A 5,504-nucleotide genomic window follows, 5' to 3' on the forward strand; every position below is an offset into this window, starting at 1 on the left:
GGTCTGATCTATTGTAACCATCCAAACTATTTAATAAGTCTTTAAATCCAACTTTCTATAGAAAAAAAAAGACTAGAATTAAAAAGAAACAATCTCTTCTCTTTGTTCTCTGTACAACCATAACTAAGGCCTTGAAATTGGTTTGATAATGTGAAAAAGAAAAGAATAATGGGAATTATGTAATTCTAATTAAACAGAATTAAAGGCTTCAGATATTTCTACATTGATCGCTGATTAACAACTGAAAAATACAAGAACCCACTTCTTGTTTTGATGTGATCACTCTGTCAGAATCGTGGGTCACAGTTCAGCCTTCTTAAACTGGCTCACAGATTTGCAAGGCAGCAGTGTGTTACAGCTGGTAATGGAGAAGATCGGCTTTAAGTCAAAATAGCACACTACCAAAAAAATTTCAAAAAGCCTACTGTCATACATTATTTAGTTGATTATTGTTTGAGTCTAATGGGCTATTTTAAGGTTTGTAGTGTTATATTTTATGTTGTTTAATGTAAATATGAGAGGTTAGACCGAGAATGACCGAGCTAAGATCCTGTGGGACTTTCAGATACAGACAGATAAAACTATGATGGCTAACCAACCGGACATACTAGTGGTGGACAAGCAGAGAAAGACGGCCGTAGTGACAAACGTAGCGATACCGCATGACAGCAACATCAGGACCGCTTGATGTCATGCAGGTAGAGGAGGTGGCTGAAGATTGCTCCATTCCATAGTCTGTATCCGTAATCAGTCAATGACCTCAATGAGTGGGTTCAAGCCTATGAAGAACAGCAGTGGGGACAGAGCATCTCCTTGGTAAATCCCACACTTGATGTTGACTTGTGCGATTGGCTTAAAGTTGGTCTCTAGTGCTGTTCACCACATTCTCATTGAGTTCCTGATTCTTAGGGTCATGTTGATCTTGTACAGTTTTATGCATTCCGTGTGTGTGTGTGTGTGTGTGTGTGTGTGTGTGTGTGTGTGTGTGTGTGTGTGTGTGTGTGTGTGTGTGTAATCCTGCACCATCCAGGACACTTTACACTGTTACACTAGGCAACTTCGGTGTCCTCTGATACACGTACACTTACCATAAATCCAAAATTTGTTGGACAAAGATGCAAGTTTTGTCAATTGCACCCTGTTTTTTGAGTCTGTGTCCAAAAATTGCTGCAATTCCAAACAGCTATTTCAAAAAAAGATTTTTTGTTAAACCACTTAAATTAAAAGTCTGCTGAGAGTCTGCACTTTAATCACATCGATTGTTTGATTTACAATCCAGTCTGGTGGCATACAGAAGGAAAGATACTTAATTGTGTCTTTGTACAACAAATTATGGACTGAACTACAACAATCTGCTTCCACCCATCTCCTTAACCTCTTATCCAGACTTATTTTAACAGATTTATATAATCTCGTTATGTGTTTGTTGTGTTTAATGGTTCTAGTAGTGGTAATGGTAACTTAATTTTGATTTCCTTGACAATGAAATTTGAAGTGAATCTTGTTGTGAATATGTTGAGTATGCGAGAGCTGTGACTGGCATATTTTAGGCAAGTCAAAATCTGTTGGATAACAAAAACTCCATCTTTAAAAGCACTTTATCTTTTCCTATTTTGGACCAGTCCCTTATAAAAGCGGTCTCCTTTGAGTGGACCCATTAATGTTCTGCTTAGAGCTACTACCCCGCTGCATGCAATGAATTACAAATTTACATACTTTACCATTTTTTCCAGCATAAGTGAAATTTGTATCTATTTCCTTTAGTTGTTCATTTCCATGCAGCTCTTAAAATATCTGGTTTCAGACACAAAATCTGTTCTGCTATTTCGAGGTGAGGAATCCCATTATTTTTGCTGGTTTTACCTGCTAGTGAATAATTTCACCCTAACCATCACTGGGAAACAAGAGATGAGTTGCCAGATTGAGACATCAGGCTCTCTGTTGATAACATAAAAGAGCATTCAAGGAGGACTCCACCAGAGATCAGAGGAGAAGGAGGGAGGAAAACATTCTCCTCTACACTCATCTTAGGTGGTTTAATTTTAATTTGGTGGTGTGGCAGTTGCACTGTAGGGTGCCAGTGTCTACATAAACCTGTTTTTCAGTCACTCATGTGAATCCACAGCTACACCTACACAAGTGCTTTGCCGCCAACTGATTTTGGCAGCATAGCGTTTGGAGTTTGCTCATTTCACTGCTCATTTAGGCTGATTTCCCACATTAAGCTTAAACTATGACTCAAAAGCATTCTCAGTGGAAAGCTGTTTTTGAATTAAAGCGCTGGAGACAAGGCAAAGTCAATGCTCGTGTGTGTAATCCCCCCCCAAGTTGCTCCACCCAAATAGTTCAAATGCAGCTTTCAGCCACATCTGCTGCAGTCGGCTGTGATTTGACAACAACTTTACAGAGAAAAACTCAAACAGTCACAGGTTGAAACAAACAGTTTTTTAAGCTAAAGCCGAGTGCGGGTCAAGGGCAAACAGTCAATAACCAGAGCCGCCCCTTTAAATGTCAGTTGTCTAGGAAACAGGTGCAGAATTGAAGAATTTCGACACTGGCTGAGCAGCCCAGGAGCTGCCGTTTAGCAACGCCCAAGAACAACAGCGCGCCAGGCGAATGTCACCCTGTGGAGCCACACTGCTCCACTGAACCAATGAAAGCTGCAATTCAAGCAAACTGGGGGGGTAGAAGACCATGGAAAAAGAAAAAAGACCACCTGATGGTATAATCCTCATCTTCAGCATAATTCATGAAAAATAAATGTGGAACTAATACAACATGGAGCAAACTGTTTGAAAAGAACAGTTCTCAAAATTAACACTTCACACGTCTTTGTAGTGTAAATTTCCCCTTTCTTTACCCATGTCTTTAAAAAAAAATCAATTTATGCTGAATACTATGTCCTATCAGTCAGTTTTTTGTCATCTACATATCGAGCACACAATACCACTTATTACACCAGATTTTCTGCCAACAGAAGACACTCGGCACTCACCAGCAAAAAAACAACATCAAAAAAACAACAGACTTATGACCTCGCCCAGAAATACTGGAAAAAAAAAAGAAGAGGCATCTTGGTACAGACTCCCAGCAGAAACACTATTCACTACTGCCCCCTGCTGTGACACTAACCTGAGCCATACTTTATCTCAGAGTGTCAACGCTTTCACCCGTGGTGGACAGCAGGCCAACACTTATGGCCACAGTCAGAGGTGAAATATGGAATCCTGGCAAATCAGGCATGAGCGCCAAAGAAGAAGATAATCTTGTATTAATGACTCTTTCCTAAAAGCTGATTTAAAAATAAGAGATGATTTAAATGGAATAAGCTTAGATATACATAAACTGTGCCGCTCTAAAATTCTGGCCTTCCCAAAAGAGGCTGTTCAAAACCAAAAGTAAGTAAAAGTCAGAAGCTCTTTAGTCAAAGGAAAGTCTCACATGTAGTTGTGTACAATTAGATTTTTAGAGGATATAATCTATATTGTGCAGAATCTGTCTCACCAAGTCAGCAACAGAAGACAGCTTTTAAAGGATCAACTAATTTTACGGTCTGCTTTCACCTTGAGCTTTTCACTTCAGGGTGGAGCTGAGTACAAAAGACCGGGACTAACAGGGTGACTGATTCTTTCACCGCCATGAAACTCTATCAAACTGTTCACAAGTTTCTAATAGAAACAACCAGTGGGAGAAGCTGTTATATCCCCTCATAATTTGATGGTGGCATGGACAAGGTTTTCTGCCAAAGTGTTGATGAAAACACGTGGCCTTGTTTTAGCATACTCAATAATATATTCTCACTTAGTACTTCATCTGGCACAGCTGTTTCACTGCTTGTTAATGCAAATATCTAGCCAGCCAATCACGTCACAGTAGCTCAAGCCCTTTAGAAATGTAGACATGGTCAAGCCGACCTGCTGAAGTTCAAACCGAGTGGGGAAGAACGTTGATTTTGAATGTGCAACGGTTGTTGGTGCCAGACAGGCTTGTTTAAGTATTTCAGAAACTGCTATTCTGCTGGGATTTTCCTGCATAACCAAGTCTAGGGTTTGTAGAGAATGATCCCAAAAAGAGTGAATATCCAGAGAGCGGCGGTTCTCTGAGTGAAAATGCTTTGTTGATGCCAGAGGTCAGAGGAGAGAATGGCCAGACTGCTTCGAGCTGAGAGGATGGAAAGAATAACTCTTTTGTGTCAAAGTGACTCAGCTTTCATGTTGACTGTCATCACTGGTGATGAGAGCTGGATTTCTAACTATGAGTTCGAGTTGTACTGCAGTTTTCAGTAAAATCTGCCTCCAGTGTCCAACCTCAAATGAGGAGCGTCAGGTCAGGGTAGTACTGGGGGCATGCTTGTTGTTTTTTACTGATATTCAAGGGTTTGGGAGGATTCACAGTGAATCCTCCCAAAACTTGGACTATTGTTACATCCCCCAGGAGGATGTCTCTTCTCCCTATTAACCCTTTGTTTTGTCCAGGCTCCACCTCCTCTGTCCTGATTGGATGCTGTGCAGAGTCCGGCTGATTGGTAATCAGCAGAGCACTATTTAAGGCCTGTGGAGCTGTGCTTCTGAGCCCTCCGGCCATTTTGGTTGCCATACTGGTGCAGGCTTGCATGCCTTTGTATTTTGTGTGAGCATTATTGTTTCATGTTCAGACTGCTTGTAGGGGAGAGCTGCCTTTTGTTTTGACACCCTGTTTTCTCCTGTTTATGTGTTGTTAGGTAGGTTATGGTTATAGGTTGTATATTTTGTTTCTTTGGAGTTAGGTAAGTTTCTTTTATTTCTACGTCAGGGATGTTTTGTTTGTTATGTTGGCCTTGGCTCTCCCTGACGTTACACCTCGGTCTGAACCCACGTCCCATCACCAGTATTAAATAAACCTTTTAAATTTACCATCTTGGCTCCTCCTTCTCTATCCACATTTATGTTCGTCCCTTCAACCCCCTAGACTAGCCAGGGGACGTAACAACTATCAATGCAAAATTTTACTACATTTAAGGGAGAACATTCTGTGTAAACGACTTGAATGTTGTTGTGTTGGATCTGACTCCCTGTAATTTTCTCTTCTTCCCCAAATTGAAGGCAATCATGAGCTCATTGGAAATGTCCAGATGTTCAGAAGAGGCACGGATCTAAAATAAGCAGCAGTACTGGAAGCTGTCCAGAGGGGCACTAGGAGACAACACACAACAAGGGAAGACTGGCCAAATTTATGCCAGGTTTGGTTTGAAAAAAAAAAATAAAGAAAAAAAAGTCTGTATGTATGTATGTATAAGTTGTATGTAGCTATAGTCACACCTGGTATCCTGAAATCTATTAGGCCAAATTCTAATATATTGAGGCTTCTCATTAATTTATTACCATCAATATATCAAATAATTTCGATGTTGTCCATTAGTGTGGGAAATGATTGCAAAAACAAAACATTGACAACATCCTGGGACACTTAGCCTTGAAACCTAGTGAGAGGTTTCATGTATTTACGTTGAAGTCTGTGTGTGTTTT

The 5,504-nt window shown here is 40.4% G+C and overlaps 1 long non-coding RNA gene across 1 annotated transcript; it reads left to right on the forward strand.

The window, feature by feature from the left end:
* Positions 1 to 3,271: 3,271 nt before the first annotated feature.
* LOC113021682 (uncharacterized) lies at positions 3,272 to 5,218 on the forward strand. The gene is made up of 2 exons (XR_003272338.2): positions 3,272 to 4,326; positions 5,082 to 5,218. It is a non-coding gene; the product is annotated as an uncharacterized LOC113021682 (long non-coding RNA).
* Positions 5,219 to 5,504: the final 286 nt, after the last annotated feature.

The sequence above is a fragment of the Astatotilapia calliptera genome, chromosome 5 (assembly GCF_964374335.1).
Source record: "Astatotilapia calliptera chromosome 5, fAstCal68.1, whole genome shotgun sequence".
Classification (NCBI taxonomy): Eukaryota; Metazoa; Chordata; class Actinopteri; order Cichliformes; family Cichlidae; genus Astatotilapia; species Astatotilapia calliptera.